The 13212-nt window shown below is 37.0% G+C and overlaps 1 long non-coding RNA gene across 1 annotated transcript; it reads left to right on the top strand.

Annotated features, from left to right (window-relative positions):
- The first annotated feature begins 463 nt into the window (after window positions 1-463).
- LOC131303734 (uncharacterized) lies at window positions 464-869 on the top strand. The gene is made up of 2 exons (XR_009192167.1): window positions 464-712; window positions 810-869. It is a non-coding gene; the product is annotated as an uncharacterized LOC131303734 (long non-coding RNA).
- The last annotated feature ends 12343 nt before the right edge of the window (window positions 870-13212 follow it).

A 13212-nucleotide genomic window follows, 5' to 3' on the forward strand; every position in this document is an offset into this window, starting at 1 on the left:
AGAACTAACACGCAAAAAGATCGGGCCACCCGAACCCTAGAGCTCAAACTTTGAATTTCGCCCAAACTACTCTGAGCCGAGCCGAACCGGACAAGCTATGAACTCAATAGCACGAGAGCAAGGTGGAATGAAGGTTGTTTTGTATGGGTTGTGAATTTTGGTGGGAGTTTTTCGGTGTGTGAGAGAGAGAAGAGGGAGACCGAGAGAGGTGAGAGAGGGAGGCGATATGCCTGGGAATTTTTTTGAGGGGGTGTGAATTAATCTCACACTCCTTCACTTATACACACACACACACACACAAAGTATATCACACTATTACCCCTCCACTTAACACATTGCCACACAAATTCTCAAATCATATATACACATAGCATTTCACATTAATCCCATTTCTCATATTTATAAACCTTTTAATAATTTTCAAAAAATACGGTTCCTCACACAGGTAATCATGGAGGGGGGTTTTAGTGCAGAGGAGTGAGTAGTAAGTTTCTTCTTTATGAATCCATAGCTCAAAAATTGATCCCGAAAACATCCCAAAATGAGAAGTTAGTGGTTCAGATTCACTTTGATGTAATTCGGATCACCGATTTTTTCCTTTTCAACACAATTTCGGGTTAATTTTTTAGGCTAACCATCAATTTTGTTTCCTTTATGTGGTGTGGTCTTAGTTCTTAGGAAGCTAGTGAATCAACAACTGGAGCTTCCAGAGGTAGTTTTATCGACTCTTTCTGTTCATGATACAATCTGCAAGCTTGGATGTTTTGATCGTTTCAATTTGCTAATGTTTCTATGTTTGTCTTCTGCAGGTTCCAGGGAACAGCAAAAGAGCCATTTCATATGAACTGAATGAAGCTTGAATATTGGATGATAGGTGTATATCTTTGTCTTAAATGTGTGGGCTCGGTTCTTTGTGGTAAAAACTCATGCAAATATGTGACGTTTTCTTTTGTTCAAAACAAGGAAAAGGTCGAGATGATGGTTGTTCTACTAGACCCAACAATGGCCCTCTCAATGTGTTGGGAAACGATTCCCAGAAACCAGTAATGTCGCGTACTGATTAGACAACAAGAAAAATCTCAAAAACCCTACAACGCGGAATTAGGGTTTCACCTCAACTCCCTACGATATGAACACTGGTTGAACTTGTTATAGCATGTCTTGCTATAAGCCATGTATATTGCTCGACTGCACCTTACGATCTTCTATTGTATTACCTGCACATCTAGAACACGAACTGAGTGTGGACTCTTTCGTGATCCGTTTGTTCTCTCTAAGCCTGCCTCTATTTCGTGAATAATAGAAAAAAACATCCTTCTGACCTTTAGGACTATAAAATAATCCACATTTCATTCCTCTAGGGTACTCTACAAACAGACAAACTTATGTCCTTGATTCCAATTTATCTGCATTCCTATTCAGCATATGTGCTGGACTACCCTAAAACTCGAACATGCTGCAGACTAGGTATGTGCCCGGTCCACATTTCTTTGGGTGTAGATGGTACTAACTTAGATGGTACCAAGTTCAGAATGTATGCTGTTGTTTCTAGTGCATGTCCCCAAAATGAAATTGGTAAATCTGAATAACTCATTATAGATCTTACCATATCTATAAGAGTCATATTCCTTATTTCTATTAAACCATTTTGACGTGGCATACCTATTGCTTATAACTAGGATGTAATCCCTTCAGCTAACAAGTACTCCCTAAACTCTCCCAAGAAGTATTCGCCACTACGATCAGATCGCAGTGTCTTAAGACATTTACCCAGACGCTTCTCTGTTTCTGTCCTATACTCCCTGAATTTCTCAAAGCATTCGGACTTACGGTGCATCATATAAATGTATCCAAACATTGAGTAATTATCAATCAAAGCAATGAAATACTCAAAACCACCTCTTGCTTGGACATTCATGGGTCCACACAAATCAGAATGAACCAATTTCAATGGCTCTTTGGCTCTGTAACCTTTTACTGATAAAAAAATCTCTTGGTCATCTTACCTTCTAAATAGGATTCACAGATTAGAAGTTCCTCAACTTCCAATGAATCTAAAGGTCCATCCCTAACCAGTTTAGAAATCCTATTCAGATTAATATGATCAAGGCATAAGTGCCAAAGATACATTTGGTTCAATTTAGAAGGCTCATTTTTCTTACATGACATATTATTAGTGTTATTCAATTCATGCAGTTGCACTACAGGAAATATAGGATTAATAAAGTAGAGATTATTCACCAATGAACCAGAATAGATAAAACGTTTATTTAACTTAATAACCACAAAGTTACTAAAATAAACCAAATATCTATCTTTAATCAACTTAGAAACTGAAACCAAGTTTCTTCTAAGTGTGAGAACATAAAGACAATCTCTCAAAATTAAACTCTTATTGTTACTAAAATTTAAAATAACATTTCCTACTACAACTGCTGCCACTCTCGTCGCATTACCCATGTGCAGATAAATCTCTCCATCATTAAGTCTTCCGGTTTCCTGAAACCCATGCAACAAATTGCAAACATGAGTAGTGGCTCCCGTATCTACACATGGTAGATAACACCACTAAATATGATTCAATGACTAGCGAAAAGATCTATCTTGATTATTCACTTTATTAAGATAGAATAGACATTCTTTCTTCCAGTGTTCTTGCTGCTTGCAGTGAAAACACTTGCCCACAGGCTTTTTCACTCCACCTTGAGGCACATGAACTGCCTCCACAACCCTTTTCTGAGACTTGTTATGTTTCTTCTTGCCTTTCGACTTAGAACTAGCCTTGTCTGCCACTAACACTGATGGTGGTTTTTTCATAACCAAAAGACCCTCAGCTGCTTGGAGTTCCTTAAGAAAATCCGCCAAAAATAAATGCATTTTGTTCATAGAATAAGTCAGGCGAAACTACTTAAAACTCTCAGACTGCAGTGAATTAAGAACGAAATTGATCTGGGTTTCCCCATCAATTTCAGTTCCAAGGATCTTTAGTTCATTAAGAAGAGTTATCATCTTCAGAACATGATCTCTAATCGGGGTTCCTTCAACATGGGTGATACTTACCAATTTTTATAAAGTTTTGCTTCCTGTTATGTGGCATTCTCATCAGGTCTAGGAGGGCACACCTCAGACAACACAAATTTGTGCCCCTCAGCAGTTAACACAATATCCAAGTTCCTTTTTCAGTCAATATAATTCAATCCAGTAAGTTTATTTTCTTTGAGAATAATAGCAAGTGGATTGAAAGAGCCCATTTTTGAATCTGAGAATCAAATAACATAACAACAATTATGAAAGGCAATAAAAACTTGAATTTCATTTTAATATTGGTTCCCTCAACCACATGTTAAAAGAAAAACATTGGCAACCCTACACACCATGAAGAGCATGCCTCGATGGGAAGTCCTCTACTCTTTATTATTTGTGTAGATAGGCACAACCTTTTAATTTTACTATCTAGACACTATACCATGCCAAGCAAAATTAAATAGCCAATATAGCTTTGGTCCTATAAATAATAATAGTGACTCAGATGGTGAGGATACTATTATTTACAGCTAAGTGTATACAATTACCTAGCCCCATGACCCATTGTTCCGTTATGAATTACTTCAGATGGTGAAGTAATTCACACAACATTTATCATAGACTTATCCTTTAAGGAAGTCTGTACCAATGAGGCCATAATTAATTTTGCCTGATGGGGGGGGGGGGGGGCGGAATGTTCTAAAATCATCACACATAATTAATTACATCATCTACATACTAGTAATGGAGACCGTGGGATTTATCAAAATAAACTCCCTCTCCCACTTAGTTATTTAAAAATTTGTGAGGGTTATCAAATTTTCGAGTTTGCAAAAAAGGTGATCTAGGTCAAAGGCCATATATTACCATGTTGTCTCAATATGGTAAACTATCACATATGCAAACAATATGGAAATACAAATAATAAGGAAACACAAGATAAAAGAATCCAGCTATTATGGTCAAAGATGCAATCCTTGCGCAATAAGAAATCCTTCGAAACTTGAAATCCTTAAGCAATAAGGAGTCCTTCCAAACTTGAAATCCTTAAGCAATCCTTCCAAACTTGAAATCCTTCGGCTATACTTGTGTGGAAGAGTAAGATACTTTAAATCAATTAAGGAAACCAAAATCCAACCATGCTTAGGCAAGAAAATTCGGATTTGACATATTCCCGCGTAAACTGCACAGTCTTCAGTATTTTGGCCATATCTTCCTCATCCAACCTCCAATTGAAGTGATTCAAATTGGGTTGAATTTGAAATTCAATTATCTACAACTTTCATGAAGAACAGAGTTTTCAATTCCAACGTTTACTGGGTCGAAATAGCCCTGCAATCAGACCCTACGAATCTGGAAAAAATCTGTTGCAAGCCGAACAACTTGTATCTTTTGTATCTACCATCTTCGATCTCCGAATAACCGTCGAAAAGCTATTACAATCGAAGAACACATACATACATCGATCTTATGCCTCCATTGGAGTTCACATGCTATGTTAATTATTACAACCACGAAAAATAATCGTGGTATCCAATAAATAACAATAACCACGAAAAAATTATCGTGAGATCGAATCACACAAAATCAATAAAAAATCATGTGACCATAATAGCTGGGTAAGAATGCTACAAAATAGTGGTTAGCACAGTTCTACGTTCTACTCTCTATAACCTACGGACAACATGACCTGTTTAATCCATACGTGTGATTACAGCCTGCTCTAATACCACTGTTAATATTGTCCGATAGGGAGGAAGGTTCTGAAACCAACACACAAAATTAATTATATCACCTACGAACTAGCAATGGAGGGCTCTAACTAGCTCCACAACCTTCTTCTAAGACTTGTTCTACTTCTTCTTGTCTTTCGACATAAAAGTAGAATCCTTTTCCGCCACTAATACAAATGGTTTTTTCACACCCATAAGACCCTCAACTGCATGGAGTTTCTTAAGAAATTTTGCCAAAATTAATTGCATTTTGTTCATAGAATAAGTTAGGCGAAACTGCTTAAAACTCTTAGACTGCAGTGAGTTAAGAACGAAATTGATTTGGGTTTTCTCATCAATTTCAGCTCCAAGGATCTCTAGTTCATTAAGAAGAGCAATTATCTTCAGAACATGATCCCTAATCGGGGTCCCTCTGCTCTCAATTTCTTTAGAACAATCTTGCTTCTGGGCTTGTGTTCTATTACATAGTCCTTTTCTAAGAACCGCGCATTAGGGCTAACAATGACCTTCTTATCTGTAGGACTATAAAACAGTCCACCTTTCGTTCCTCTAGGGTACCCCACAAACAAGCAAACTTTTGTCCTCGATTCCAATTTATTTGTGTTCCCATTCAGCACTTGTGCTAGACTATCCCAAACCCGAACATGCTGCAGATTAGGTTTGCGCCCAGTCCACGGTTCTATGGGTGTAGATGGTACTGACTTAGATGGTACCAAGTTAAGAATGTATGCTGTTGTTTCTAGTGCATGTCCCCAAAACAAAATCGCTAAATCTGAATAACTCATCAATGATCTGACCATATCCATAAGAGTCCTATTCCTTCTCTCCGCTACACCATTTTATTGTGGCATACCTGTAGCAGACAACTGGAATGTAATCCCTTCAGCTGACAAGTAGTCCTTAAACTCTCCCAAGAGGTATTCGCCTCCCCGATCAGATCGTAGTGTCTTGAGACATTTACGCAAACGCTTATATGTTTCCACCCTATACTCCCTGAATTTCTCAAAGCATTTGGACTTACGGCGCATCAAATAAATATATCCATACCTTGAGTAATCATCAATAAAAGTGATAAAGTACTCAAAACCACCTCTAGCTTGGACATTCATAGGCCCACACAAATCAGAGTGAACCAATTCCAACGGCTCTTTGGCTCGATATCCTTTTGCTGAAAAAGGCCTTTTAGTCATCTTACCTTCCAAACAGGATTCATAGACTGGAAAGTCCTTAACTTTAATGAACCTAAAGGTCCATCTCTAACCAGTCTAGAAATCCTATTCAGATTAATAGGACCAAGACGTAAGTGCCAAAGATATGTTTGGTTCAATTTAGAAGGCTCATTTCTCTGCACATGGGTAATGCTACGAGAGTGGCAGCAGTTGTAGTAGGAAATGTTATTTTAAATTTTAGTAACAATAAGAGTTTAATTTTGAGAGATTGTCTTTATGTTTTCACACTTAGAAGAAATTTGTTTTCAGTTTCTAAGTTGATTAAAGATGGATATTTGGTTTATTTTAGTAACTTTGTGGTTATTAAGTTAAATAAACGTTTTATCTATTCTGATTTATTGGTGGACAATCTCTACTTTATTAATCCTATATTTCCTACAGTGCAACTGCATGAATTAATGAATAACACTAACAATATGTCATGTAAGAGAACTCATCAATGCCCGATACTTAGTGGAGGACTATATAATAGACCATAAGCTCAGAAGCAAGATTGTTCTAAAGGAATTGAGAGGAGAGAGACCGACATAGACTTCCTTACCACCAATAGTACAAGAGTTTACACTGCAAGAAAGAGTTGTTGACACACCGGTACCTCATCGTAGTGGGAGGGTTGTTATCCCACCCAATAGGTATACGTTCTTAGGAGAATCTTATGATATGATCCCTAAAGAACAACATGCTGAACCCTGCAACTACAATGAGGAACTAGAAGGTAAAGATGCGGACCTTTGGCAAAAGGCTGTGAAATCTGCATCCACATAATGGAACCGGATGGATTCATAGCAAAGGGTCAAGAGCACATGTTGTGCAATCGTAAGGAGTCTATTCATGGACTCAAGCAAACATCTAGATCTTGGAGCATCTGTTTTGATCAAGTAATCAAGTTCTTTTGGTTTTAATCAATGTCCAGATGAGTCATGTGTGTACAAGAAGCGTAATAGAAAAGTGGTGGTGTTCCTGGTACTATATATAGATGATATTCTGCTAATTGAAAACGATGTGGGAATGTTGTCTTCGGTAAAGGTGTGACTATCTAGCCAGTTTGATATGAAAGACTTGAGAGAAGCCGGTCACATCCTTGAGATTAAGCTTATATGAGATCGCAAGTATAGGATGTTGGGCTTATCATAAGCTACTTATATCGATGAGATCCTTGCTCGTTTTAGCGTGCAGGATTCCAAGAAAAGGTTCCTCTCTTTTTAGACATGGAATCAACCTATCAAGGATCAGTGTCATAAGACACCTGAGGAGATGGAGAATATGAAGGCAGTTCCATATGCCTTGGCAGTAGGAAGCCTCATGTACGCTATGATGTGTACTAGACCTGATATTTGCTTTGCCGTTGGCATAGTTAGTAGATTTCAGTTTAATCTAGGGCAAGAGCATTGGACTGCAGTGAAACATATACTCAAGTATCTGAAAAGAATTAGAGATCATATGTTAGTATTCCAATCAGAGAGTCTGGTACCTTATGGGTACACAGACTTAGAATTTATGTCAGACAAGGATTCCAGAAAGTCTATCTCCACATGTGTGTTTACTTTAGGAGGTGGAGCTATAAGTTGGAGGAGTATCAAGCAATCGTGCATTGATTGATTCCACCATGGAGGCCAAGTATGTGGTAGCTTCTTAAGTAGCCAAAGAGGCCGTTTGGCTTAGAAACTTCTTGATGGATCTAGAAGTGATTCCTTTAGTACAATTAGCTATTACATCTATTGTGACAATAGTGGTGGAATTGCTAACTCTAAGGAGTCATTGACTCATAAGAAGGAAAGCACGTCAAGCGTAAGTATCACCTGATACGATAGATCGTTCAGCGAGGTGATGTAGCTGTGTCCAAGATCGCATCAGTAAACAACCTAGCAGATCCTTTTACGTACAGCTTACAGGCTAAGACTTTTGATAGTCACGTAGAGGGAATGGGAGTGAGATGCGTGGCAGTATGGTTTTGAGTCTTAGTGGGAGTTTGTTTGGAGGTTATATAAAAGTTATGATTTTATATGATGGACTAGTGCATGCCCGTGCCTGAAGGCACGGGTCGAACAATTGGTACACGCCAAAGCACACAGAACTCACGTGCAATATATTATCCACTATCCAACGAATTCAACTATGCAAAAAACCCAAACATATTCGAGTGACCTTAATTATGTGTGAACAAATTGATCGTACCCAAAGGCACATACCAACATAATTTTATCACCATGAAAAACTAACCAATTACTTGTGCCGACAACACTACCTACAAATTTAGAGTGTATTTACTATTTAAGATAGGAATGTATTACAATTGATTGGATTTCTACATGAATTCATATTGTGCATCAACTCACTTGCTCTCCCATTTTGATTGAAGCCAACAACCAAAGCAATACAACACACAACACATGACCATAAGAGGAAATGACCAAAACAAAACATAAAAGATAGGAAGAAAACAAAAACAAAACAGAGAAGGCGACATGGCCTCTCAAAAATAACCCCTGCACTATCAGTTGCAAGGAGATTTTTTCTTGTGAACAAAGAGCTGTGGGGTTTCAAAGGAAACCATTTCTTTCCGTTCAATTCCTATATCTTCCAAGACATCAGTCACTTTGTTGCCCTCTCATGTAGTTTTTTTTTTTAGAGTTGTTTGCCTGTTACTACAATACATCATGATCTTGCATTCCTTGATCAGATTGCTATGAAGCTGGTTTTCTTTGATCAGATTCACCGCTTTCAGCCCCCTATTTCTACTTGAGTCGGTCCTTGTCCCCAAATGTATCCAAGTCTTGGGGCTAACCCCCCAAAGTTCAGCCTCCATGCTCGCACAGTCATGCAACCGTCATCCCTATGTACTCCACAAGCAAGCAATTAATTTCGAAGGAGTCAGTATCATGTTAAACTGCATTATGCAAGAAAATTGTAAGTCACTCAATGGCAAGTATATCGACCAAAGACACCAAGTTTGAGAACATAATAGGCTGATGGCTCTAACTGAAAGTTATTCCTAAGCAAACCCTAAAAAAGTAAATAAACCTAAGACCATCATTTCCATGAAACTATATTCAATATCTTAGTCCCTGGACAATACAACCAATATACAAACCGTTCATAAAGATGACGAACAATTGAAACTCAAATTTAGCGTGCAAACAAAACTTTATAAGCTTATTGTTGCAGCCTTCTCAATTAGCTTAATGTACCATTCATAATGACCAATGACCATGGACAGACGAATAGGAAAAAGCATCAAATCTAATACGGAGCACCCCAACTGCGTCACATGACTACGGTGAGGGTTAATCTAAGTCTTATTTTTACACATTTTGCATATAGATGTTGTTGGACAATTTTTTTTGTTTTTCCAAGATCTAACAGTCAAGGGTCCCAAGCTGAAACCACCACCAACTAAACCTTTTGCATAAATATTTTTTTTAGTTTTGCCTGGCGTGATCTATTAAACTGTGCATTCCAGACCAGCTAGAAATTGGCGACAACATTATATCTATTCATGTGTATAATAAAAATAGATGAAAGAGATGTTTTACCAGATAGAAATCAACCACATCATTATACTATTTATGTGTATATTAAAAATAAATGCAAGTGACATTGTACTAGTGATTGGAACTCCCTTTGGTAACTCCAGTTGATGTGGTTTTGCACCAAAGTCTATGCCTTAGCCACCCAGTAACTACGAAAAACAGCTAGCAAAACAAAGGCACTACAACAAATGCAACCAACAACAGCAAATGCAACAGCAAAAACAGCTAAATGGACCAAAAGTTAATCATCGGTACCATACTCTCATGAATTGAAATCCAAAATGAACCAAAAGTTATTTTAAAAAGAAAAAAGAAAAAGAAGAAAAGTTGAAGGAATTAGCAATACAATATGCAATAATTTAATTTGTGCTTACCACTAAAGTCGTAGATGTGCCATGGTGCCACTTTTAGGATCAAAACTCCACGGAACAGAAGTTGATAAAAACCATTGATGACCAAATGTAGCCTGTTCAAAACCATTACACACCAACCAAGTCACGGCGCAAGCGGGATAATTTGTTGCATATGACGCTACTTTTACTTTCATGAAACATAATACATTCTCTTAACTTAAATTATCACGAAGTTTAAATTGGTCGTCATACCTTTAAGTAACATGCAAAATCAATTGTATTAACATGTCTAAAATTAAAGTAAATGAAGGAGAGTCAGCACGATGCACGTGATCTGAGATGACGTCCTATAATATCCTTTGCAAAAGAGTAGAAAAGGACAGAGTTACACAGAAGGAAAAAATGATAAATTGAAGGAATTTGTTAACCTATTATTGGTAGAGAGAAAACAAAAAGAAAATAACGTATGATATGGTTTTTCACATTTTCCCTCTGGTTGCTCTTGATCGATATGACGATTTCTCTTGCAAAAAGAAAATATCAGAGGAAAGTATAAAAGAAAATCCAACCAATCGAATCTATCTACAAAACAAATGTCAAAATAAAACATAGAAACGAAACCAAGGATCAAACTACTCACATTAATATGTAGGTTTTCAAAGATCCAGTCTCAATATTAATTAGTTTTATCCATTTTTGATGATAATCTTTTATGGGCAATGTTTGAATAATATTATTGTATGTTGTGCATGTGTGTCTTTTATTTTACAAAGTAGATGATCCGGTGTGTAGAGTTCGGCTTACACACAGAAGATCAGATCATCGTTTTTTGTGAAATATAAGATATAGTTCACAGTCTTAGATGGAACTGGACACACCATCGGTAGGACTATAGTACAATGTTTAGTAGGTCTGTCTTGACTACAGGGAACGGTTTAATTCTAACTCATTATGCTAGTACACTTTGTGTGTATTGAACGGGACAACATTGAGGTAATTGTCTTTGTACTTTTAGAAGACAATTGGAACCTCATGGTTATTATGAATGCATATGCTCTTAATCCAAAGATAATTATTAGAGGCATATATTTAATGTTGTTGACTTTGATTCATTAAAGAGTGAGATCTTTATACGGTCAATAGTCTCGGTGAGTTGGGTAGCAACATTATGTGTATGATAGCTATTAATTTTTGATGGAATCCAAGTCCCAGTAGGGATTGATGATACCCCTTGAGTAAGCTTATAAATTTTGATTATGTCAAACCCTGCAGGTGGATATTTGTATCCGACATATCGAATAAGTTAAGCGGATAGTCTCAAGTTAAGATGTTGATTAAGTGGGAGATTGTTAGTAATTTATTTTAATCAACAGGTATCTGTAATCTTAACGTGGGGAGATTAATAAGTATTTAATATCATGGAGCTCGTAATATAATTGAGATAAGGACGGGAGTGCAATTATAATTCTGTAGTGGGGTGAATTATAATTAGTGAAATAAAAAATAGAATCTTGGTGGGGTTTTCTTATTTACACTGAGTGCCCAGACTTATTACTCCTAAAGTCCCTATCGTAGCCCATTATATACACGTTATGCTCTCAAGGTCAGATTGACGTTTTTTTATTATTCAGTAAATAGTGGCGAGCTTAGAGAGAGCAAACAAATCACGAAAGAGTCCACACTCGGTTCATGTTTTAGACGTGCGGGGAATATGGTAGAAGATCGTAAGGTACTGTCGAGCAGTATTCGTGGCATACAACAAGATGTGCTGTAACAAGTTCAATCAGCGTTCGTGACGCGGGAGTTGTGGTAAAACCCTAATTCCGCCTTGTAGGGTTTTGCGGGTTTTTTGTTGTTGTCGAATCTGTACGCGTCATTACTGGGTCTTGGGGATTCGGTTTCCCAACAAAATGTTAGTGAAGTGAATAGGTAACAACAACAATGTTTAGTTGGGTATCTTTCAGTCCCTTCTTGGTAGGGAGTTTGTAGTTGGGTATTTTGGTTCCCAAACTCATTCTTTGGTTGATATTTTGTGAGTGAGTTTGATAAGGTGTCATATATTGGTTTGAGTGTGGGAAAAAATGTAAGTTCGTACAAAAATGAAACTATAATTAAGCCCCTATAAATCTCTTAGGATGTGAAGTAGAGCATAATAGATTGACAAGCATTGATTCATGATAAAAATCTATGTGATACATTTGGCCATTCATATTTTCATGTGTTCATGGAGCGTGTTCAAAAAATTGTTTGGGTTCCACCAAATTATTGTAATGCAGTTGCCTGCAGTTACGCTGGTGGAACTTTATCATTGTAGGAGGAGATTGTCGTAAGTACATTAGAATTAGGAATAGTAGTACATAGGTCCTTTGTTTTAATGGATGTTATTTGCCTCTTCTACTTTTTTCCCTCCTCCTTCCTCACACTTCATCTATTGCATTTCTTTTCATACTCCTATATATTGTTACTTCATTGAATTCGCCGTAATCGATAGTCAAAAGGCATGGAAAGTAGCTTTAAAATAAAATGATTCAAAGTCTTTAAAATGAAATTCCATTCCCGTTCTTACCATTTGCTTATTTGCACCAACCGACCGTTGCTTTATTGCAAAAAGACACGACACATTTCACCTAAAAGCATTTGGTCATGTTAGTTATAGTAGGTTCCGAAATGGAGAAAGGAATCCAAGTTATGGCACTTTGAATTGGACTATTTTAAATATTAGTGAACAGTCTTTGAAAGCTGTTATCTTCAAGCACTAAAGAAATGCAATGATTTTTCAAAAGAAGGCTATGCTTAATGGAAGGGTGAGTTCCTTAACTTATTGGGGACATTAGAGCTGAAAACCAGATGATAAGCGACAACTGACAAATGGAAGCTCTCCGATCTAATTTTTGAGAAATAACAGTAGGCAATGCTGAGGTTTTGCAGTAATTGTTAAAGGTATTGTGTGTGTATTTTGATGCGTAGTGGCTTGATTTATTGTGTCTTGATGTTGTCTCTATTTGTTGTTTGGAGAACTCTCAAAAGCTATGCCTTTGATCATTGTTGTATTTTTATTTTAAGTTCTCTTACTTGAAATTCATTAAATGTATCCTGCAATTTGATACTTATTCAAAGAAATAATTATTTCTCGAAAAAGTTTGTTTGTGGTGGAGTGGCCTATGGCCCTACATGGTGAAGGATCATTCAGTTTAGTTGCTTTCAGGAAGGGGTTTTTTTTTTGTGTGTCAGGTCATGATTTTCATATTTTGAATTGGGTAGTAATTCCAAACTACTTTTTTGTATTGTTAATTGTTCTTGTGTGCCACAAAAGCCTTACATAGGCAGCTTCATGCTTGCTCAA

The sequence above is a fragment of the Rhododendron vialii genome, chromosome 10a (assembly GCF_030253575.1).
Source record: "Rhododendron vialii isolate Sample 1 chromosome 10a, ASM3025357v1".
Lineage (NCBI taxonomy): Eukaryota > Viridiplantae > Streptophyta > Magnoliopsida > Ericales > Ericaceae > Rhododendron > Rhododendron vialii.